The 26,390-nt window shown below is 33.1% G+C and overlaps 1 non-coding gene across 1 annotated transcript; it reads right to left on the bottom strand.

The window, feature by feature from the left end:
- Positions 1 to 6,740: 6,740 nt before the first annotated feature.
- On the bottom strand, positions 6,741 to 6,847 carry LOC139903252 (small nucleolar RNA R71). The gene has a single exon (XR_011778087.1). It is a non-coding gene; the product is annotated as a small nucleolar RNA R71 (small nucleolar RNA).
- Positions 6,848 to 26,390: the final 19,543 nt, after the last annotated feature.

The following is a 26,390-nucleotide window of genomic DNA, read 5'->3' as shown; positions in this document are numbered from 1 at the left end:
ACTAGCTCTCAATTCGTTAGAATTGAGGAGTGGATTAAGGAAGATTAGTTAACATCTTCCCAAACTACTATAAATCTACGTGTTTGTTCTCTTATCCCTACTTATTTATTATACTTGTTAACAAACTATTCAAACCACACTATAGCAATCTCAAGTTCTAAATCAGAAAAAGTTTTAAAAATTACACTAAGTAACTATTCACCCCTTAGTTACTTACAATTAGTATCAGAGCAGTTGCTCTAAAAGTTTTGCTAAAATTACTATTTTTAAGATAAATATTTAATTTTTGCAAACTTTTGAGTTAAAGATCATGGAAGAAAATTTCGAGAACTTGAGCTATAGTGAAGGTTCCTTTATGCAAAGACCTCCACTACTTGAGAGTGAAGGATTTTGCTATTGGAAACAAAGATTTGAAACATATGTCCGTGCTAAAGATATAGATGTTTGGAACATTATTACTAAGGGCGATTATGTCCCATTCACACTAAGTGAGGATATGAAAACTAGAATAATTGTGCCCAAGGAAAATTAGTCCAAAGAACATAAAACGGATGTAGGGAAAAACTACCAAGCTAAACTAGTCATATTTAATGCTTTGCCTATAAAAGAATATGAAAGAGTCTTTATGCTTAAAAATTCAAAGGAAATATGAGATAGTTTAATAGTTACTCATCAAGGGAATACACAAGTCATTGAAAATAAAATTGAACTACTAGTTCTCAATATGAACAATTTGTTATATTGGATGATGAGAAAATTGATATTGTTTATTGATATCACTCCATTTATATATGTTTTATCTCGCGATATCTACCTCACTTTGCTCGGGTTATGATTATCTTGGAGACTATTTTATGTACTATTGAGCTAAATGGTTATTTGGGGACTAAGGACTTGATTTGGTGTAAAATTGACCAAATCTTGGGCAAAAGTGGCTAAGAAAATGGAAAGTACAGAATCAGCTTCAAAAGCGCCGCTCCTCATTCAAGAGCGCCGCTCCTATGAGCCAAAAGCGCTGCACCAACTGCAAAAATGATGTTCTCATGCACATTTCAGCTCCATTTTCCATCAAGTGTGAGCAAAAGTGCCGTTCCTATAGCCAGAAGTGCCACTTCTATCCAGCAAAAGCGTCGCTCCTACAACAAAAGCGTCGCCCCTGATTTGAACCAAAAGCGGTAGTCCTGATCAAAAGAGCCGCTCCTCATTAAAGCCAAAAGCGCCGCTCCTGAGCCAAAAGCGGCGCTCCTGTCGCTGTTTCAGCCCATATTTTCAGCAGTATAAAAGGAACGAGATTAGGTCATTTTTCATATACATCTTTAGAGAGCAGCTGCTTTAGGTCCGAATTTCACACGCAAAACCCTAATTTCATCATCCATTGGTGTTTAAGGGTGGATTCATGGAAGCTAGCTCAAGATCCATCATTGTTTAGCTTAGATCTTCATCTTCTTTACATTTTGGGTTGTAATCTTCACTTTACTTCACACACTTTGCATTGATTACTTGTAATAACTTGAAGATGATGATTGTTTACATTTCTATGCTTATTATTAGTTTGATTTTGGCCATGATTGGCTAAATCTCTTGTGTTCGCTTATCTATGAATCTCTAATGCTAGTGTTTGCCCCAAATCAATTTAATAATGTTGTTTGAATGAATTACATGATCATGTGTTGTTGAGTTAGCTAAAGATCCATTGCTATGAGTTTGTTTTAGGCTTTACTTTGATTACATATGCTGTTTAGCTCTCTTAGTGATTTGAGAAGTGAATCAATGTGTGCTTCAACACCTTGGGTGATCTAGAAAACTAGCTTAGGAATTGCAAGTGATTGTGTTCTTGATCTAGGTTGGTTTTCAATTGGCCTCTAGTCAACATAGTAGTGCCGATTATCTTAAGTGATTTCGATAGTTGGGGGTTTTAAGTGATTTCAACCCAAGTTTAATCTCAATGACCAAATCATGTTTAACTCGATCTTAGGATACAATGCTTATGTGAATTCGCGGAGTGTCATTTGATTTGAGGTTTGGTAGTGATGCTAAACATTTAATAGTTCAACAACTAATGAGATAGCAAAATAGGCAAAACGGGGCAAGCCAAGCATAGAGAGGATTAGATAAGTGAGCACGTCTTAGTTAAATTGTTTTAAGTCTTAATACTTTGCTACTTGTTTCTTGCTACTAGTTTACTTGTTAAATTTAGATTTGTTTAATTGTGCAAGTTTTAGTTGTTAATTAATATCAATCGAAACCTCCCAATCAAACAAACCCTAGGCCAATTGATAGTTTCAAATATCTGACTTACACCGCTCTCTTGGGAGGAACTTGATAAGAATACTTACATTAAAGTGCTATAATAACCGGGTTCTAAGTGCTCGTTAGTTGTGTGTGCTTATTTGTAGCGTTTAAATCATATATAAATTTTGAGGGTAAAAGATGTACGTTGCACACGAAACATCAATACTTTCCTGGCGCCGCTGCCAGGGAGCGGTTAGCCTAGTTGGTTATTTGGTTTAAAATTTTAATTGTTCGATCCTTTCGTAGGGTTTTACCCTTACGGAGGTTACTTTTCGCATTTTGTATATTATTTTTGTTTGGAAAATCGCTTGTGTTTGTGTTGTGATTGAAGGATAGGTGCCTTTGGTGTATAAAAACAAGGTGATAATGCTAAAAATGAACATATATTTTATAGCATTATCCTTCAAGAAAGACAAGCTTTTAGTTGCAATTGTTCTATTTCCAAGTGATATTCGTTTAAATAATCAAAGGTGAAGACAAAAGACAGATTCAACGATTTGAAGACGTAAACGACCAAAAAGATAAAAAGTACAAAGTACAATCTAAGTAGTTCAATTTATTGATGAGAAACGTCTAAAAATTACAAGAGTACAAGCCGCAAAATGCAAAGTACAAGATATTAAATCGTACGAAAGGATGTTTGAACATCCGGAACCGAGACATAAACCGAGCATCAACGCGCAAGTCAACGGACCTAAAATTACAAGTCAACTATGCACATGAATATAATATAATATATATAATTATATATAATTATATATATTGTATATTTATATTTAAATGTGTCGGCAAAACAAGAAGACAAAGCATTGTGAGCTGTCCCAGGAGGCCATGCGATTGCATGGCCATGAAGAAGAAACTCCATGCGATCGTATGGAGTGAAATATCTAGCTAGGTCCTATAAATAGCAATCGAATTCGATGAGTAGTACACACCTTATTCAATCTTATCTCTCACTCTCTCATAATATATTTATATTTATATTTTAATTTTAATTTTAATTTAAGTTAATAATAATAAGGTTATAGTAGCGAATGTTTTAAGTTTGTAAGCCGAAATTCTGTCCGTGTAACACTACGCGATTAATACTCAATGTAAGTTATGTTCAACCTTTTTAAATTAATGTCTCGTAGCTAAGTTATTATTATGTTTATTTAAGCCGAAGTAATCATGATGTTGGACTAAATATTAAGACGGGGTTATTGGTCTTTGGACCATAATTGGGGTTTGGACAAAAGACCGACACTTGTGGAAATTGGACTTTGGGCTATTAATGGGCTTTATATTAATTAAATGATATCTCGTTGATTTAATATAGAGATTTATAATTTGACGTATTTATATATAACCACATACGCTTGACTGGGTACGGTGGGCGGGATATCTATAAATACTAATAATTATTCATTTGACCGGACACGGGGATGGATTAATAGTCACTGGACTCATTAAAACAGGGGTGGATTACATTCAAGAGTAATTGGTGTAATTGTTAACAAAGTATTAAAACCTTGGATTACACGCAGTCGATAACCTGGTATATTCATTATATAAAGTATTAAGACCTTGTTACAATTTAAGTCCCCAATTAGTTGGAATATTTGACTTCGGATATAAGGGTAATTTGATGAAGACTTTCGCACTTTATAATTATGACCGATGGACTATTATGGACAAAACCAGATGGACATATCGAATAATCCAGGACAAAGGACAATTAACCCATGGTAATAAATTAAAATCAACACGTCAAACATCATGATTATGGAAGTTTAAATAAGCATAATTCCTTTATTTTATATCTCATCGCACTTTTATTTATCGTCATTTTATTTATCGTACTTTAAATTATTGCACTTTTATTTATTGCACTTTTATTTATCGCACTTTTATTTATCGTCATTTTATTTATCGTACTTTAAATTATTGCACTTTTATTTATCGCACTTTTATTTATCGTTATTTACTTTACGCTTTAAATTAAGTTATTTTTATATTTAATATTTTACATTAGGTTTTAATTGTGATTTAATTTTGAAAATCGACAAACCGGTTACTAAACAGTAAAACCCCATTTTATAATAATAATAATAATAATAATAATAATAATACTTATATATATATATATTTATACAAATATAGTTAATAAAAATATAGCGTTAAACTCAGCAGATCCGTGTGGAACGAACTGGACTTACTAAAAACTACACTACTCTACGATTAGGTACACTGCCTATAAGTGTTGTAGCAAGGTTTAGGTATATCCATTCTATAAATAAATAAATAACTTGTGTAAAATTGTATCGTATTTAATAGTATTTCATAATAAAATAATATCTATTTTGTACTACACCTCGCACACATCAAGTATTTTTGGCGCCGCTGCCGGGGACCCGAAAGCGAACGCTATATATATAAAAAAAATATATATATTTAGTATTAAGCTATTTTTGTAAAAATATATTTATATAAGTTTTAAATATTAAAAAAAAATATATATATATAAAAAAAGTTATATATATATATATATATATATATATATATATATATATATATATATATATATATATATATATATATATATATCTATTTAAGTGTTTAAATAAAAAGAAAATATATTTTATATAATTTATATAAAGTATAAAAGTATTTTTTCTGTTCTTAAAAATTTAATTTTAAATATCACTTATATTTTAAATTTTGTAAGAGTTATAAATTAAAAACAAATAAAAAAATAAAAATAAAAATACACGTTGAACCTGTCAATTTTGAACCTGCATGTGAACTGAAACTGAACCCTTTAACCCCATGCGACCGCATGGACTAGACTGACACGCCTGAAACCTTGGACGTACGGATTAGGGTTTGTGTTTTATTATTATTATTATTATTATTATTAATTAAGATTAGGGTTTTAATTTAATATAATTAGTTTAAGTTTAGTTTTAATTAATTTTAAGTTTTAATTAAGTGTTTATAATTATAATTAATAATTTTATAAAATAATAATATAAAAATAATATTTTTGTAAAATTGTATTTTTATCAACTTAGTTTATTTTTGTATTTTTCTTTATTATCATTTAATTCGTAACTTTTATAATTTTTCGTTCGTAATTAGTTTTAAACTTAGTATCTTGACGTAGTAATTTTATATTTCTAGATTTTTAGGCTTTGCCGTAAAATCCCTTAAGTGCTTTTTCTTTAGATTAATATTTAGGCGCTTTAGAATTTTACGACGTCGCTTATCGCTTTAATTTTAAATAAATTTTAGTTCCCTTTTAAGTTATTGCCTTTTTGGATATAGAATTCCTTTAAGCTTTAATACTTCTAGACGCAAGTTTTAATTTTTAGTTTTTAGGATTTTAAGTTTCGACGCTTTTCTTTCTTATTATTATCTTTCGACCTTTTATTTTTTTATTTTTATTTTTTTCGACGTTTTTCGACGCACTCTTTTTCTTTCCAATTTCTACGCTTTAGTTTTTAGGACATAGAATTTTCGTTATCTTCTTTAAAATTTCGACGAAGAAAAATTATAAAAAGCGGTTAAATTAATAGACATCCAAAATTTTCTGGTTCGTAGTAATAGTTGGATTTGTTAGTGGCGAGTTGTGGGCTTCCGATTTAAAGGGTCCTGGCTACCTTCTGCATCTATTGGCTATTCGAAATGTGGGCAAAATCAGAAAAGTCTATTAATTTGATAACTTTAATAATTTTTATCTTTATAACTAATAGGATATTCAGTGAATGCACTGAGCAAAACGTTCACCACCTTTCATACGTTCACCACCTGTAACTCGATCAAGACATTTAGCCAATATTGTCGCCGTTGATTTTTCTTTAGAATCATCATCTAGTCGAACAAGTACTCCAATTCAAATATCCGATAATCCATTTTTTGAACCCGACCTCACAATTCAGAACCCGGAGGATATTCAAGGACAATTCAGAGATCCTGAACCACTAATCATTCCTCCTGAACCACAAATCATATAACCAGAGATTGTCGAGGAAGAAACCATTAAATCAGAATCCTCTAGTGATTCAGATTCAACAAATTCAATCATGGAAAATTAGGAACCTCTAAGTATGGAAGATCGAATGAGAGCTACACGCACGGGCCAAGGTCATGCCATTACTCAACCAGATATTAATGCGCTAGATTATGAAATCAAAGGACAAATCCTACACATGGTAACTAATCAATGCCAATTTAGTGGTACGCCAAAGGAAGATCCAAACGAACATCTTCGAACCTTTAATAGGATTTGTACTCTATTCAAAATCAGAGAAGTTGAGGATGAACAGATCTATCTCATGTTATTTCCCTGGACTTTAAAGGGAGAAGCCAAAGATTGGTTAGAATCGTTACCTGAAGGGGCGATTGACAAATGGTATGTCTTAGTTGAAAAATTTCTTAAAAGATTCTTTCCGGCATCTAAAGCTGTGAGACTTCAAGGAGAAATTGTTACCTTCACACAAAAGCCAAATGAAACATTATATGAAGCGTGGACAAGATTCGGAAAGTTGTTGAGAGGATGTCCTTAACATGGCTTAGACACTTATCAAATAGTGCAAATATTCTAACAAGGATGCGATGTTGCTACACGAAAAGACATCGACACAGCAGCTGGTGGTTCCATTATGAAGAAAACCGCAACTGAAGCTTACAAAATTATTGATAATACAGCCTCCCACTCACATGAGTGGCACCAGGAAAAAGATATTCTTTGTTCATCTATAGCAGCTAGAGCCAATTCTAGCCATGACTTTGATTCCATTTCCGCAAAGTTAGATGCTTTCGAAAGATGAATGGAGAAGATGACTAAAGATATTCACGCAATACGAATTAGTTGTGAGCAGTGTGGAGGACCACATTTGATAAAAGATTGTCTCAATATTGAACAAACAATGGAACAAAGAGAGAATGTTTCATATATGAACCAAAGGCCTGAAAATAATTATCAAAATAATTATCAACCGCCAAGACCAAACTATAATCAAAATCAGAATTATAATCGAAATATTCCATACAACAACCAACAAGGTCCTAGCAATCAACAAGGATCTAATAATACTTACAATCAGCAAAGACCTATTTTTCCAAATAAATCACCACAAACCGATGATAAAAATCCAAATTTAGAAGATATGATGTCAAAGCTAGTTGAATCTCAAACACAATTTTTCACATCTCAGAAACAAACTAATGAACAAAATGCTCAAGCATTTAGAAATCAACAAGCTTCTATTCAAAATCTGGAACAAGAAGTAAGCAACCTAGCAAGGTTGATAGGTGAAAGAAAACCGGGGAGTCTACCTAGCAATACAAATGCTAACCCCCGAAATGAAACAGCTAAAGCCATTACCACAAGAAGTGGTATTACACTCAAACCACCTGAAATGCCTGTAATTTCTGATGACGCTATTCCTACTACACAGACACCACAGCCTGAGCAAGATAAGGAATCAGAACCGGTAGTTGAAAAGGTTAATGAAGATAACACAGTTAAGGCAAAGCCTTATGTCAAACCATACCAACCACCGCTTCCTTACTCGAGTAAAATGAGAAAAGAAAGACTTGAAGCCGAGCAATCCAAATTCTTGGATATGTTTAAATAAATAAATGTCATCCTTCCTTTCATTGATGTGATTTCAGGAATACCAAGATATGCCAAATTCCTGAAAGATCTAATCACAATTAGAAGAAAAATGGAAGAACTCTCGGCTGTTACTATGAATGCTAATTGTTCTGCAGTGCTGTTGAATAAACTACCAGAAAAATTATCAGATCCAGGAAGTTTCACAATTCCATGTTTTTTGGGTAGTCCTAGTTCAATAGAAGCATTGGCAGACTTAGGTGCTAGCATAAATTTAATGGCGTATTCATTATACGCTAAACTAGACCTCAGAGAATTGAAACCAACAAGAATAAGTATACAACTAGCCGATCGATCAGTAAAATATCCTAGAGGGATAATGGAGAACATGTTAGTTAAAGTTGATACCTTAGTATTTCCAGTAGACTTTGTTATTCTGGACATGGAAGAAGATTCTTGAGTTCCTCTTATATTAGGAAGACCATTCTTAAACACGGCTAAAGCAATAATAGACGTGTTTGGTAAGAAACTGACCCTAAGTATAGAGGACGAGAGTGTTACCTTTTCTGTTGATAGAGCCATGCAATAACCGCAATCTACAGATGATACATGTTATTATATTCAAACTATAGATTCACATGCAGAATTATTACAAGAATTTCCAGAATTACAAGGAACAGGAGAATGTTCTTTGGGAGAAGGAACTGAAATATTAGCTACACTTATAGCTAATGAATACGAACCAACAACAGAAGAACTTCAAATGTTAAAAGAAGAAGACAGATATCGATACAAATCATCGATAGAAGAACCACCGATATTAGAGTTAAAGCCACTTCCAAACCATTTGGAATACGCTTATTTACATGGTGAATCTGAATTACCTGTAATAATATCGTCTTCTCTTACGGAAAATGAAAAATCTCAACTCATTTCTGTACTAAAAGCTCATAAACCAGCTATTACATGGAAGATTCATGACATTAAAGGCATAAGTCCTCCGTATTGCACACATAAAATCCTTATGGAAGAAGGTCATAAAACGTATGTGCAACGCCAATGAAGACTAAATCCTAAAATGCAAGATGTTGTTAAGAAGGAAATTATTAAACTGCTCGATGCAGGTTTAATTTATCCAATCGCTGACAGTCCATGGGTAAGCCCAGTTCAATACGTACCTAAGAAGGGTGGCATGACTGTCATCACAAATGAAAAAGATGAGCTTATTCCTACTAGGACTGTAACAGGATGGCGTGTTTGTATTGATTATAGAAAATTAAATGACGCCACCAGAAAAGAGCACTTTCCTTTACCTTTCATTGATCAAATGTTGAAAAGATTAGCTGGGAACAGTTACTATTATTTTCTTGACGGTTTCTCCGGATATTTTCAAATTCCAATCGCACACGAGGACCAAGAAAAAACCACATTCACGTGCCCCTATGGTACTTTTGCTTACAAACGCATGCCATTTGGACTATGCAACGCCCCTACAACCTTTCAAAGGTGCATGATGGCAATTTTTCACGACATGATAGAAGAATGCATGGAAGTTTTCATGGATGAGTTTTCAGTCTTCGGTGATACTTTTGAAACATGTATAGTTAATCTTGAACGAATGCTTATTAGATGCGAACAATCAAATCTAGTTCTTAATTAGGAGAAATGCCATTTCATGGTTAAAGAAGGCATCGTTCTTGGTCATAAAATTTCAAAGTAAGAAATTGAATTGGATATAGCTAAAGTAGATGTAATTGCTAAACTTCCACATCCCACCAATGTTAGAGGAGTTAAGAGTTTTCTAGGGCATGCCGATTTTTACCGACGTTTCATAAAAGACTTTTCTAAAATTGCCACTCCTATGAATAAACTCCTAGAAAAAGATGTTCCATTCATCTTTTCAGATGAATCCATCAAATCTTTTAATATTCTTAAAGAAAAACTCACTAATGCGCCGATCATGATAACTCCAAATTGGAATCTATCATTTGAACTCATGTGCGATGCAAGTGATTTTGCAATGGGAGTCGTTTTAGGTCAAAGAATTGAAAAACGATTTCAACCTATTTATTACGCTAGTAAGACGTTACAAGGAGCACAAACGAATTACACAACTACTGAAAAAGAACTCCTTGCTATTGTCTTTGCTTTTGACAAATTTCGTTTATATCTCGTTCTAGCTAAAACGGTGGTCTATACTGATCATTCTGCTCTTAGATACCTTTTCTCAAAACAAGATGCCAAACCACGATTAATCCGTTGGATCTTACTCTTACAAGAGTTCGATATTGAAATCCGAGACAAAAAGGGAGCAGAAAATCTCGCAGCTGATCATCTTTCTCGTCTTGAAAATCATGAATTAGAAGTTCTAAATGAATCGGCCATACAAGATAACTTTCCTGATGAATATCTATTGAAGATCGATTATAATGAAATTCCATGGTTTGCAGACTATGCAAACTACTTAGTATGTGGATTCCTTGAAAAAGGGTTGTCGTACCAAAAACGAAAGAAATTCTTTAGTGAAATCGCAGCAAGAAAAGTCTACGACGCTGAATTCTATTGGCCTACAATTTTCAAAGACGCACACCTTCTTTGCAAATCCTGTGATGCTTGTCAAAGGGCCGAAAAATAAGTCAACGTGATGAAATGCTACAAACTATCATTCAAGTATGTGAAGTATTCGGCGTTTGGGGTATTGACTTTATGGGTCCATTTCCAAAATCTCATAATAATCTCTACATTCTCGTTGCCATTGATTATGTATCTAAATGGGTGAAAGCACAAGCTCTCCCAACTAACGATGCACGAGTTGTAGTCAACTTCTTAAAACGTCTTTTTGCAAGGTTAGGACACCGAAATCTTTAATCAGTGATCGAGGTACTCATTTCTGTAATAATCAACTTGAGAAAGTTCTCAAAAGATATGGAGTAACTCATAAAATCTCAACCGCTTATCATCCACAAACAAGTGGACAAGTTGAAAATACCAACCGAGCATTAAAACGTATTCTAGAGAAAACCGTATGATCAAATCCGAAGGAATGGTCCATGAAATTGGAGGATGCAATTTAGGCTTATAGAATAGCCTACAAAACTCCAATTGGCACCACACCTTTTAAACTTATTTACGGAAAAGCATGTCACCTTCTAGTAGAAATTGTGCACAAAGCATTTTGGGCTTTGAAGACATGTAATCATGATTTGCATGAAGCCGGACGTCTACGATTAAGTCAACTAAACGAATTAGAAGAATTAAGACATGATGCATATGAAAATTCATTAATCTATAAGGAAAGAACAAAGAAATGGCATGATAAAAGAATCAGAAGTTCAAAAGAATTTAAGGAAGGAGACAGAGTCCTTCTTTTCAATTCACGACTCAAGGTATTTCCTGAAAAATTGAAATCTAGATGGTCTGGACCATTTATAGTCAAAAGAGTTTTCCCATACAGAACAATAGAGTTAATAAATTCAAATGGGATTGAATTTAAAGTTAATGGTCACAGAGTTAAACATTACATACAAGATTCGATGGAAGTTGACAATGAAGTCAATCATAATTTCACCACCAAAGAAAACCCTCAGAATGAAAACATAAATATGTTTTCAACAACATGTGAAAAACCAAAAGTGGAAGATGGAGAAATTTCAAATTGGAGTGATGAAGAAGAATTTCTTTATAAACCTCCCATTCCAAGAAACGAAGAAAAATATGAACAAGAAGTTCAAGTAGAAGTGAAAGAACCAAGAAAAGAGCACCCGAAAAAAGTTGACAAACCAACTCTACTTACTAAAGTAGGAGACCCAAGTGAATTTATCATTTCTTGCTTGCTTAATGATGGTGCTATGTATAATGGGCTCACAGATTTAGGTGTGGGTAAATTAAGACCAATCAGAATAGGTGTTCAATTATTTGATCAAACCATTAAACACCCAGTTGGAATATCCAATAATTTACTTGTTAAAGTGGGAAGTTTGACCTTTGTTGCAAATTTCATAATTATTAATATGGAGGAAGACCTTGATATTCCTCTAATTTTAGGTCGCCCATTTTTAGCAACCACCGAGGCGTTCTTTGATGTAAGAGAAGATAGAATGACATTTAGGCATGGTGATAAATCGATCACCTTTGTGAATTGAAAGTTTCAATCTTCACCAACCAAAACTGTTGAACCAATAAAAATGCCTAAGTATGGGGAAGATGAAGAAACACCTAATGATGACCTGATAACAAAGAACCCCGTTGTTGATACAAAATTAGATGAACCCGTTTTTAACAGTTCAATGAAGAAACTTTATAAACGGATTCAAGATGCTAGGATTAAGGGGAACTTTAAGTTATGTAACAGATTAGTATCTAATTTGTCGCCTAAAGAAAAGGCGATGTTAATTGAATTTGTGAATGTTACAGAGGAAATCAACAAATGGCTTGAAGCAAAAGTCAGAGATATGCAAGTTGTTGATGTTCCAATTGAAATTAACAATGAAGTTAATCACAATTTCGAAACCACAGCCACCTAAGTGTGGGGAGATTCAAATGTTTTAAAGGATAATATAATGCTATCTAGAGTTAGATTTTCTGTTTTCGTGTAGTTCTCGAGAATGGAATCCGAATGGACTTTCCCTAGCAGGCCCTAAAGAACTAGTCTTCTTCCTCCATTCTGAATTTTTGTTTTATAGGTTTTACGAGATGAAGAATTCCTTTGATTTAAACCATGGTCTACTACTACATGCTATGATTCCTAAATGTAATAATAACATCTTCCCAAGTGATATTCATAAGAGGCAAATGGACGAAGTAAGAAAAAAAATCAGGAAGAATCATAAAAAGACACATTTTGGTAAAGGAAAATCAAAATCCGCAACAAAAAGAAGAGCACGACACCTTAAAAGATGTCATAAATGCGGAAAATGGTCACACGAAGGTAAATGTTCGAACAATCAGATACATTCCAATACCGAGTTCATTACTTTATGCAGAGAAGGACCGTTCATATGTTTAGAAGAAAAGTTATTGAAAATTCGAGGTTACGCCTATGTAGCTATGGAAAACCAAATCGAATGACTCTCCTATGAGTCGACTAAAGCAGGTCTCTGAGAATTCTATCTCAGAGGTAAGTATGTGCAGTTTTTATTTTTATTTTATTTATTGCTTTTAACCTTTTGATTAAAAACGCTGAATCGTTCACTATAAAGTATTAAATTGATATTCAATAAAATTAGGTATAATAAACCGAAATTATTGATATCAGACAAAAATTTAATTCATCACTGCGAAATTTACCGTTTATTCATAAGGTATTAATATCTTTAATCAATCAATTCAAAATATTTCAGAAATTCGTCAGGAGTAAAACTAGGTAATATAGCCGAAATTACTTTACTCAAAAGAGGGACGTATATTTTTATTAATATTTGATTGATTAAAGTAGGATAAAAGACCAAAAATGATTTTTATTTTACTTTTACCCTGTTTTTAAAATTAATATATAACTATATTATTTTTAAATATAAGTTTGTAAAATTAATGTATATAAATATTAATAATATTTATATGAACTTTTATTAATATGCACTTTTAAAATTTAAGTTTTGTGTGATTTTAAAACAAAATTTACTTTATTTCATTAAGTTAAAAAAATTGATTTTTAAAATTCGCCATGAGTTGAAGACTAGATCGTTGAACCGAAATTGCTTTACCCGAGGGCGGGACGAGAAATTTTATTATCATTATTTTTAATCTTATTGATTTAAAGTATGCCAAAAACATTTAAAAAATTCAAAAATCTTTGCTTTTAAAACAACGCTTTAAAAATGACAAATTTTAAAATTTTGTCGAGGGACGAACTAGGTAAACGTATCGAAACGACCTCAATCTAAAAGGAAACAAAATTTTAAATTAATTAATTAATTGTTTTATTAGTTGAAGGTTTTTATATAAAAAAAAAAAATCCGGGACCCCATGCGATCGCATGGGATATAGCCTATAACCTCATGCGATTGCATGAGGCTAACCTGGTCAGTTACAAAGTCAGACGAGCTGAGCTCTCTGTCTTCACAAAACACACACACATACACGAAAACTCTCACAAAAACCTATCTAAAATCTCCATTTTTTCACCAAAATCATCCAAATTTCGTGCTATAATCCTTTCCAATCATGCCTTTCTTCAGATGGGGGAGCAAAAAGGTAAAAATTTCACCCCTAAACTCATAATTTTTTTAATTTTTGTGATAATTATAATTAATTGTCCTAATTTAATTTTGATGATTTCTAGCTTAATTAGAGTTAAATTGTTAGTATATTATGCTTGTATAACCTAAATTGATGCTATTTGTCATGATTTGAAGCCTTAAACTTCAAATTTTTTAGAAATATAGGGTTTGTGTTCTTGATCAATTTGAGGCTTTTTGATATAAACGGGTTATGACCAATTTTTGTTATGAATTGTTGCTAAATTAAGTAGTGTAACATGTTTAGGTAGCTAAATGATCTAAACTTTGATCCTAAACATGAATTTTGAGCATCAAAGTGGACTTTTTAAGTCTAAAATTCATGAACTTGATTATTTTGATATGAATGCCATTTGAAACTTGTTTAATTACTAGTAATAGTTATTTAAACATGTTATTTGAGTTGATTGCTTATGAACTTTGTATGCATTTTCATATATGCTTATTTGAAAAATTGTAGAATTGATAAAAATATGAAAATGAGTATAAGTTTAATATGAATTAAACATGTCATTGTAATTGTTTTAATTTGTTATTTTGCTAACACTAATGCATATTTGGATGCACAAATTTTGTGTTTAATGTGTTTTGCAGAGAAATACCGATACTGACGGTGCATCATCGTCTAGACAACCTGAACAAGAACCTGATCAAGAACCACAACCGGAACCACAACATGAACAACAACAACATTATGATCAACACATGCTATATCATGAGCCGGAACCACTATTTTACACTCATTATCGTCAATTTCAACCTCACCCGATGATTATGCACCCACTTATCGATGACCAACAGTTACATCCCAACCTAAGATTCGATCATTGTTGGACAGAATACCCGAAATTTCAAAAGAACATGCACATTCTTTACCACAAAAATATTGAAATGCCTCGGGTAATCGATTGGGAGCCTTTGGAAGCAGTTGGCCTAGCCGATTCGGTTAGAGGTTTACTAGTTCAGAGGTTTGGTAACTCTACGTTTAACGATTGGATCCGTTTATTTACCACGCGTAGAACTCTATATAGAGAATGGTGTGTTGAATTGCTTAGCACTATAGAGTTAAATAATCAGGTTACTATGTTAGGAGATAAAAGTTTTATTAGATTTCTTTTAGGAGGTACAATGTACAGAATGTCCATGTTGGACATGGCTAGAGCTTTACTGATCTACGCCCCCGCTGAGATTATTACACCTGATTGTAATAGTTTAATTGCTGAAGGTGAAAGAGTAGATAGGAATTTTGACGCTAACGCCATATGGAGGCGTATGTCACAATTTAGGGAGTTTATGCGGGGTGGAAGACACTCCTACTTAGATATTGATAGAGCGGAGCTCCGGGTAATACATAGATTTTTAGCGAACTATTACACAACGGGGTAGAAACAAGGAGAAAATGACCTTAAATGATTTATTTTACCTTAAGTGTATTCGAGACCCGAGGAGCTTTGTTAACATTCCTTATTGCGTTGGCCACTATTTGTCTAATGTTGTTGAGGGTATGCAAGCAGGAAGTATTATAGGGGGAGGTATTTTTGTTACTCTCATTGGAGAGTACTTAGGTGTAGATAAAGAGCAGGGGGTCCGATGGTAGAGATTGAGGAACAAGCCGAGAGAATAGGCTTGCAGGTTTATCAAGGTGCAAAGGTATTAAAACGGAGACACAATATGCCAATACCATATCAGGGCACCCATCCACAGGTAGAGAGGGGTTCGGATGAGGAGATGGAGGAAGCAGATGACATTAGGGATGTCATTAGGGATAGTTATACTAATGTTTATCAGCATATAGATGAGGTGGAAATGAATAACCAGGCTAGGCATCATCAGTATGAGCAGTGGAGAGCCGCGAATGAGTATGAGCAATCCAGGCGACGCCAACACGATAGCTGGCAAGTTCATCAGTACCAAATCATGAGCCAGCTATCATATCAGGTACCACATAACTACATCCCAACTCGGCCTGCTTTTTATCCACCACATCAGCCTGACATCCGACCACCCTTTAACCTGTACGACCCCAATCAAGCCTATCAGGACACCTATCACCAACCATGAAACCCGAGCGATGATATGAACTGGAATCCATATCCAAATTGGTAGTGTTCCATTGGTGATTTCTTATCTTTTATTATTTTTATCTATTTATGTTAAACATTTAACATTTTGATACTTTTATGTAATGTTTAACATTTTTATTATTTTGTACTAATATTTTATTTTTGAAATTTTAAAGTGGGATATTAAATCCCATTTCAAAATACCATACATGTTTATATTTGTATTGTATGTATTTTATCTCATGTACACAACAGGGTAAAACATCGCATTTTCAAAGACTGGCATTAAGTTCAGCAAAAGCAACTAATTTTGACGACAAGATGCAAAATATATGTGAAATAACAACTGCAAGAATGAACAAATGAAGTGCACCATTTATCATTCAAACAAACAACAATATGTTTGGAAACTTTGGTAAAATTTAATCATTTTTCTACGCTAACCACCCTCAATAATTTAAATTGTTACTGATTTCTTGCAAATGAGGGCATTGCAAGATCTTAAGTGTGGGAAGGTATTAAATTCTTTCGGTTTTAAAATTTTGACTTATACACTTGGTTTAATAGCCACCGTTAAATTTTGCCAGTAAAGCTGTAGTTGTATTAGATTCTAGTGCTCTCTGATAATAAAGAACAGCCCTAGTCTTATATACTGACTACCCACTTCTAGAAAAATTTTTAAAAATTTTCAACTAAATGAACTCAAAATCATGTTTATACATATTTATGAATGATAAAACTAGGTGTTAACATCGAAATTATTGTTACCTCGGAAAGGACATAAATTGAGAAACAACCCAAAACGCTTGAATTCATTTAAAATGGAATAGAAGAGAATAAAAAGGAAAGAAAGAAATATAAAAGCCAAGTGTGGGTAAAATTTACCAAGTTATTTAGAACATATATCACATATTTTTGTACAAATAATTGAAGATACTTTTGTTTTTTACGATATTAACCAGTTTTACCTAGCTTATTGTAATATAAATGAAATTTAAAAGGAAGTAAAGTCTTCCGAGAAAAAGACACACGCTTCTTGATTTAGGTCAGGAAGTTGTCGTCCAGACCAGTTGTAGAGTCTACGAAAAACCATGAAAAATTTTCTCGAAAATCAGCTGGAAATCCACGGACCTTAGCATCAAACAGGGTCGCCAAGTGGTAAGACTTATCCTAACCATGAGAGGATATGTCGCGTACAATGGGGGGGACACCGTGCAAATTAGCTTATAAGACTAATGAATCAGATCCCCAGAAAGGATAATCTCCTTAAAAGATTAAAAATCAGCTTTTAAGCCTGATATTACTCAATCCTTGAGATTGACTTTAATGATTGAGAATTACAAACTCATGGAATTCGATGATATCTAAACTCGAGCTTGAACGAGAAAATATTTTGATCAAAATTAAAACCGATTTGTTTTCTGAAAACCTATTTTCAATGCGTTCATTACCATTGAACGTAAAATCCTAAGAATTCACCGGAATTCATTAGGTCACCTGAACCAAATCGGGTGTCAACCATAAGAACGGTGGTTGCATAGCATGATCGAAGACAGGACCTTGTGCCAGACCGAAAAATTATAGGGTGATCTTTACTATTTCTCCTACAAAGGATAGTAATTGCATCCGACACGTTGTGGACCATGATCATCTGCATGTCATTAGACATTGCCTTAACAGTTGCTTGTTCAACGCTTTCCTTTACAACCGGATGGTAGTTTACCTAAAGGTAATATACGGAGCAAGTATACTGGACGTGTTGCTTTCCCAATACAAGGTTAGCAAGTGGGTGACACAAAACCATAAGTTTTGAGCTAAAATTTTCAAATCTGAAACCCACAAAACCCACAAAAACATTTTGTAAATACCGGTGAAGGGTTATTCCGGAAAACTTATCTAGGGTAAAAGCTAGATTGAATTTTCAAAAGATCAAATGTTTTCATAAAGATCAAATTTTCTAAAGGATCTAAATTTTCATAGTCATGTGGGACTGTAAACCACAATGTTACTATCATTGTTCATACCGCCGTATCAAAATCACTGATGTACAAAGTGTGAAGAATAAAGAAGTGATTCTAGTAAAGTTTTATTCAAGTTCTATATTGCTTGAGGACAAGCAACGCTCAAGTGTGGGAATATTTTATAATGCTAAAAATGAATATATATTTCATAGCATTATCCTTCAAGAAAGACAAGCTTTTAGTTGCAATTGTTCTATTTCCAAGTGATATTCGTTTAAATAATAAAAGGTGAAGATAAAAGATAGATTCGACGATTTGAAGACGTAAACGACCAAAAAGCTAAAAAGTACAAAGTACTATCTAAGTGGTTCAATTTATTAATGAGAAACGTCTAAAAATTACAAGAGTACAAGCCGCGAAACGCAAAGTACAAGATATTAAATCGTACGAAAGGACGTTCGAAAATCCGGAACCGAGACATAAACCGAGCATCAAGGCGCAAGTCAACGGACCTAAAATTACAAGTCAACTATGCACATGAATATAATATAATATATATATAATTATATAAAATTATATATATTATATATTTATATTTAAATGTGTCGGCAAAATAAGAAGACAAAGCATTGTGAGCTGTCCCAGGAGGTCATGCGATCGCATGGCCATGAAGAAGAAACTCCATGCGATCGTATGGAGTGAAATATCTGGCCAGGTCCTATAAATAACAATCGAATTCGACGAGTAGTAATGAAAGGACCCGTCCTAATCCATCTGGACGAATACATTACATTTGGTTACATCGCGAGGTACTTGACCTCTATATGATACATTTTACAAACATTGCATTCGTTTTTAAAAGATAAACTTTCATTACATCGAAAGTTGACGGCATGCATACCACTTCTTAATACATCCAACTATGTTTGACTTGATAATAATCTTGATGAACTCACTGACTCGAATGCAACGTCTTTTGAAATATGTCATGAATGACTCCAAGTAATATCTCTAAAATGAGCAAATGCACAGCAGAAGATTTCTTTCATACCTAAGAATAAACATGCTTTTAAGTGTCAATCAAAAGGTTGGTGAGTTCATTAGTTTATCATAACAATCATTTCCATTAATTTAATAGACCACAAGATTTTCATTTCAATTTCTCATAAATATACATCTCTTTCATAGAGATAAAAATCATTCATATGGATTGAACACCTGGTAACTGACATTAACAAAATGCATCCAGAATATCCCCAAAATATAAAATCGAAGTACTAAAGCAGTTCAAATTCTCTGACTGGGGCTTGTCAAGGCCCATAGATCTATCTTTAGGATTCACGTCAATTGGTGGCATGTAAGACCCAAATATTTATTGTACATAAGGTATTTATTGTGTACGATGTGACAACCCGGAAATTTCCAACCAAATTTAAACTTTAATCTTTATATGTTTCCGACACGATAAGCAATATTTTTTAAGTTAAATTTCAAGAATTTTAAACTATGTTCATACATTCATTCAACCTCGACCAAGTTCCAACGATTCACGAACCATTAAACGAATATGATTATATATGTATATGTGTATATATATTATAACTTGAAACGTAAACAAAATATTAGATTAAATACTTTATATGATTGTATCTGTTTCAAAATGTTTATCAATGGAATTAGAAGATAAGATCAAATGATTGAATTATCAGATATATTGAATTATGATTACAAGTCTCTGTTGAAAGGCCCACGTTGATTTGAGAAATCTTTTCATTTTAACAATATTCGGAAAATGGTAAAGTGATTTATAAATATAAACAAATTGTCAATCATTGAGAATTAGACAAAGGATAGTGGAAGATTGAATCTCATAAAGACTCGATTGATCTATTTAGTTTCAAACGTACAAAAACGTTTTCAGTTTAAAAAGAACTTTATTATTAAAACGTATATAACTTTTATAAATATCTAGAACCACTTTTGACAACTCATTACTTAACTAGTATGATAAAGATAACGATATTTATATTTTATTTTATTAAATATATATAACGATTTAAATTAATATTATATATATTTATACGCGTATTATACGTACATAGTTTTATACTTTTACTATACTTAAACTTTACCTTTACTTTATTTTTACTTTACTTTAACTTTAATAATTCATACTTTAATAATTCATACTTTAATAATTCACTTTAATAATTCATACTTTAATAAATCACTTTAATAATTCATACTTTAATAATTCACTTTAATAATTCAAAAATCTATTATAAATAGAATTCAATAGGTTTCATTATTTCATAGAAACTTGAAAATAGTTTTCTCTAAACTCTCTCAATCGATTTACATATATATATTTACTCTGTATTATCTCAAGATATTATTAGTATACATAAAATATTACGACGGAGTGCTGTCCGAGTGATTTCGAAGTTGTTTTTTTGAGTGGGATAGGATTAAGGAAATTATGGGTTATAGCTATGGAGGTGATTGAGTATGGTTCATGGGTATGCTCGTGAGGTCAATATAGTGTTTATCATCTCCGTTGCGTTTACGTACCTTTCCAGCAATATTGAATCTCAATATTAATATGTGAGTTATAGTCCCACTTTTAAAATCTAATATTTTTGGGATGAGAATACATGCAGGTTTTATAAATGATTTACAAAATAGACACAAGTACGTGAAACTACATTCTATGGTTGAATTATCGAAATCGAATATGCCCCTTTTTATTAAGTCTGGTAATCTAAGAATTAGGGAACAGACACCCTAATTGACGCGAATCCTAAAGATAGATCTATCGGGCCCAACAAGCCCCATCCAAAGTACCGGATGCTTTAGTACTTCGAAATTTATATCATGTCCGAAGGAGGATCCCGGAATGATGGGGATATTCTTATATGCATATTGTGAATGTCGGTTACCAGGTGTTCAATCCATATGAATGATATTTTTGTCTCTATGCATGGGACGTATATTTATGAGAACTGGAAATGAAATTCTTGTGGTCTATTAAAATGATGGAAATAAATGATTATGATAAACTAATGAACTCACCAACCTTTTGGTTGACACTTTAAAGCATGTTTATTCTCAGGTGTTAAAGAAATCTTCCGCTGTGCATTTGCTCATTTTAAAGATATTACTTGGAGTCTTTCATAGCATATTTCGAAGAACATTGCATTCGAGTCATTGAGTTCATCAACGATTATTATTAAATCAATTTATAGTTGGATAGTGGATATTATGAAATGGTATGCATGCCTGTCAATTTTCGATGTAAAGAAAGATTGTCTTTTAAAAACGAATGCAATGTTTGTAAAATGTATCATATAGAGGTCAAATACCTCGCAATGTAATCAACTATTGTGAATCGTTTATAATGTATATGAACGGGTCCTTTCAGTTGGTATCAGAGCGGTGGTCTTAGCGAACCAGGTCTGCATTAGTGTGTCTAACAGATAAGTCGATAGGATGCATTAGTGAGTCTGGACTTCGACCGTGTCTGCATGTCAATAGTTTTGCTTATCATTTTGTGTCAAAAATTAACTACTTATCATCCTCAGGAAATTACCTGCTTATCATTTTTAGTCTAAGACACGTCTTGCTGCATTGATTGCATGAATAGTGTATAGACAAAAATTCATATCTTAGTGTATCTGCTAAATCATATCTTATCGTATCTATTACTGTAAACGTTGCCTGATATATCTCGTAAATTCCTCCGTAATTTACGAAATCTTTTGTTCTATATATGGATATTCTATGTAATTAGAATACCATCCGATAACCGAAAATCATTTCATATCGAAAAAAAAAAATCCTTATTCAATCGTACAAAATGGAATTCATCATTAATTCAAGTTCCTCGGATTTCGAAATGGAATCCCACTCCAGCTCCGAAAGCAGTGTGACCGGAATAGATCAACCAATCAGTCATCACCTATTCTGGATGAATTGGGGATGGGTTCGTAGCCTCCTCAATCATTGGAGACAAGAAGAAGGTGATCCCTTCCATCCACCACATTGCCCTCTTGACGAAGAACCTGAAGCACTTACCGGCGAACCTGTCCGAAACACCATTTTCTCGCTCATTTCCAGAGTATCTCGTCACGATTATATATTACATCAAATTTTAGATTTTATTTATCCGCTCGTCCGAACCGACAATCACCCCGGTGTAATAGAAGAAGTCAACGAGCTTCGCGCTCGGGTAGTGGCTTTGGAGAATATGGTGCAGAGATTACAAACACCAGCAGCAGCATCAGCAGCATAACCAGTAACACCATCATCAACGCCAATAGTACCATTACCACCCCAACCACAACCACGTCGTAAACCTCAACTTTACACTCTGTCCCACGAGCACCAATGTCATACGCCCTGTAGATACCAAGGAATACCAACAACAATAACCGACGAAGTATTAATTCATAACTTCATTGGAGAAACATTCCGCGCAGATTATGTAATCTCTAAAGTCTTAGAGATTATCTAATCTAACCCTAACCATAAATCAGTTAAGCGAACCAAAATGATAGAAGGAAGAGTAGAAACCCTGACAAAAATGGTGTGTGATTAACAAACTAAACTTGTTTTACCAACAGCATCAACAGTACCGTCAGCGTCACCAGCATCATCAGTACAGTCAACATCAGAATCAACAACACCTATAACATCACAAACTCTGTCAGCTCAAGAATCACTATGGACATCATTACGAATCAATAACCCGTATATTGTATCAACGAGTTATGAAGAATTAACTCATTCCCTTTGAAGAAATTATATGTATATTTTATATATTTTGAAATAAAAATAAATCTTTCCGTGCTAAGCTATTGTGTGTGAATCTTAACTACTCGGTTAATTCATATTACAAATATGCAATAATGTACGTCCTTCGGCCACAACTTAACCAGCGTTAACTACAATCTCTGTCGCAATTCAACAAATTCCAATTCATAATAAATCAAGTATATATTTGATTTTACACTTTCATCATCGATGTACCCGAAACTTTTCAGATAACATCATTCGTACTTTGCGAAATTCACAAGAATTCCACGAACCGAACATCATACATCAACAAATAACGAAGTATTGATTCATAATTTCAATGTCATTAAAGAAATACTGCGTAAAAGTTATGTACTTTTTAAAGCCTTTAGGGATTATTCAATTCTAGTTTCAACCGTAAATCAAATGAGTTTAATTTAACATTAACTCATTAAATCTATGTTACATCTGAAGAAAATATACATATATATATTTTCATAAAGACTGTAATAAAATTCTTTTGTACAAAATATTAATTGTGAAATTTTTTTAACGGGTAGGTAATACCCGAGAGATATATAAATTCACAATTAATATATTACATTCTTCGAATCTGATTCAGCAAATCATCCATTATACTCCCTACTTTCACAACAATATACATTCTTTTATAGAAATCAAAACAACCATACTCATTCAAAATTTAATTACATATTCTGATTTTGAAATCTCAAAATTCAACTTGAGATATGACCAAAATCATCACTCTTAGATCCTTACATCTTTCACAAGCTATATTTTGACTTCAAAACTGTGTTAGAACATCAAATGTATGTTAACGATTACAATCTGTGTTCAAACCCTTCGAAAATTTCTGAAGACACTTCGAATGATGAGCAATCGAGATGATGATCCAACCACATGTTACCCACAGTTGTGTACCCGAAAAACTCTTGAAACCAAAGTAAAAGTTTAAACAACGTATCCGCGTCAGATTCTTTAGCATTTATTAGCAAAAATAACTTTGCGACTCCTATTCAAAGTAGCCAGTTTTGTCACAGATCCAGCAAGTCAACTTCGACTTTTCAGTCAGACTAACCTTATTATAACCTTGAGATATACACCATCGTTACCAGGGAAACTTTTACATTCCACCACATTATTAACAGATGTATCAACAACTTCATTACCCTTTGACTTTAGCCTCTCCAAAAAGTCATTATAATTATTCATTGAAACCTCATCATTTACTCATTCGCATCTTGTAATGAGAATTTCCATACGAATCATTGGGAATTAGCAATCAGTATTTTAAAATCTCGCAGCATGTCTACGCCAGCAGTTATATGTGTATATATAACGTCTATCTTCTGGACTTAATTTGAATGTGAAGATTCTGAAAAACACTTCGAACTACGAATTGGTTCTCCGAAAATGGAAAAATACTGATGAAGCAGCACAAAAACTATAAACGACCTTAACAGTAAAAGTTTGATGATAATGAATAGGTGTGCTGGCAAAGCGCAGAAAAAGAGAAGTCTTGGAACTGGAAAATGGATTGAGCAAGTAGGAAGGAGGCTGTGGACAAATTACAAAGACTGAACCTGACTTCAAAGGATCCAAATAATTCAGTATCTGCTGAAGTCATTAACGAATACCTTGCTCCTGACTCTAAACCCCTGCGGACAATATTCTTCATCATCCTCTGATATTAGAAATTCTAAAATATCATCATATCTTTCATTATAAATATCCTCCATATTTCTGAAGATATTTTCTTAATTTTTCTTATTTGAAATCATTTACCTCTTCGCGCTATCTGTATTACATCATAAAAGAAACTATTTTAGTTTCTAAATTCTGAAAAATTCAAGTTTAAAATAGGAATATTTTGAAGTAGTGTTGGGAACTAAAGCATGAATTAGTATAATATAATAACACTTGATCAATGTGATTATATTACAGTAAGTCATGCTGAGTTTCTAAATGGAACGTGATGATTCACAGATCATAACATCATCATGTGCCATGTTATACGACTCTTGTATTCTATTTAACCTCTAAAATATCAAGAAAATATTTCTTGATGATTTGGCCTTTTTCAAGGTATTTTAGTAATTTGACAAGTCAAGATCGTGCCATCACAATTTCCTTCCTAGAACATTAACAATGTTCATTTCGAAATTCATATCTGTGAATTCTGGACCATTACAAGCGGTGCTTAATCGCAAGAAGAAGAAATGAAAGGTCAAAACTCCGAAATAGAAATTGGGGTATAAATTGCAGCAAATAAAAGAGAGCATTAACTGTGAATGATAATGATTATAGAAGACAGAAGCAGAGACTTTGAAATATAAGGGAACATATAAAGCCCAACGACAAACCAGAAATTATAAACTATATATATCGATGCATATAGCAATATAAAGACACGGGAGAACTAGGAACACTATAAACCCAAGAGTATAGTAGAAGTAAATAGATTCTTCCGGCGGTAGATGAAAAAAAAAAAGAATGACCGATATGAAAGTTAGAAGTATATCGAGAATCAGAACTGGATGGAGCATATTGATGAATACTTTAAAATATGAGTTGAGGGGGAAAGAATAGAAGGTGATGAAACATGACTAGGAACTTAGAAATCAACAGATTTAACTCACACAATGGCAGAATAAGTGAATCAAACCCTCTAGTGAATATGTTAAGTTTTTTTTTTTTTTTTTTTTTTTTTTTTTTTTTTGATTAATTTAGTCAAACCACAACTAAATCAAGTGTGATTAGATCAACACCTAGAGCTATTATTCACCACCTGGGTGATTTGGACTGAGAGAGAATCGAAGGAGCTCACTAGATCTGAGTGTGTGTAACAAATGAGAGGCTTAACCTAAAATGAAGAACATAAGACTTTATATACCCCTGCTGTTGACACACCCATATGATTCATTCATCACACGTACGAGTTGGCTTCATCAACCGTACGGGTGATCACTCACTCGTGTCTTATCATTTAGGTTGTAATTGTGACTTAGCTCAGCATCAACCATGCGTATGAGCCTGTCAGCCGTACTAGTGTGACTTCACTCGTACGTCTGACTAAGTCTAACATAGTCAAACATCTAAATCTCGTTCCTACAGTTCCTGTAACCACATACAAACACGGATAGGATAATAACGAGCAATCATGGTGGCCTGTAAACTGTTGTACCTGCAATGGACGTGGGTAGATGTCTAGGGACTTGCATAAAATGCATCAACAGATGGTGTGAGTTGTAAGGAAATGAAGGAGGTGAATTTATAAGAAAATCTCTGACAGAACAATTAAAATGGACGATCGCATTTAAAGCGGATCCTAATTCCCTTGATTACCGGAGAGTCAAATCTTATTAAGAAGATTTTCTTCAAATCCCTTAAAATCTGGGAATCAATCATATCTACGTCAAATGAT

Source organism: Rutidosis leptorrhynchoides, chromosome 3 (assembly GCF_046630445.1).
Source record: "Rutidosis leptorrhynchoides isolate AG116_Rl617_1_P2 chromosome 3, CSIRO_AGI_Rlap_v1, whole genome shotgun sequence".
Lineage (NCBI taxonomy): Eukaryota > Viridiplantae > Streptophyta > Magnoliopsida > Asterales > Asteraceae > Rutidosis > Rutidosis leptorrhynchoides.
Note: the sequence above shows the minus strand (reverse complement) of the source record. Positions and strands in the feature narration are given on the sequence as shown.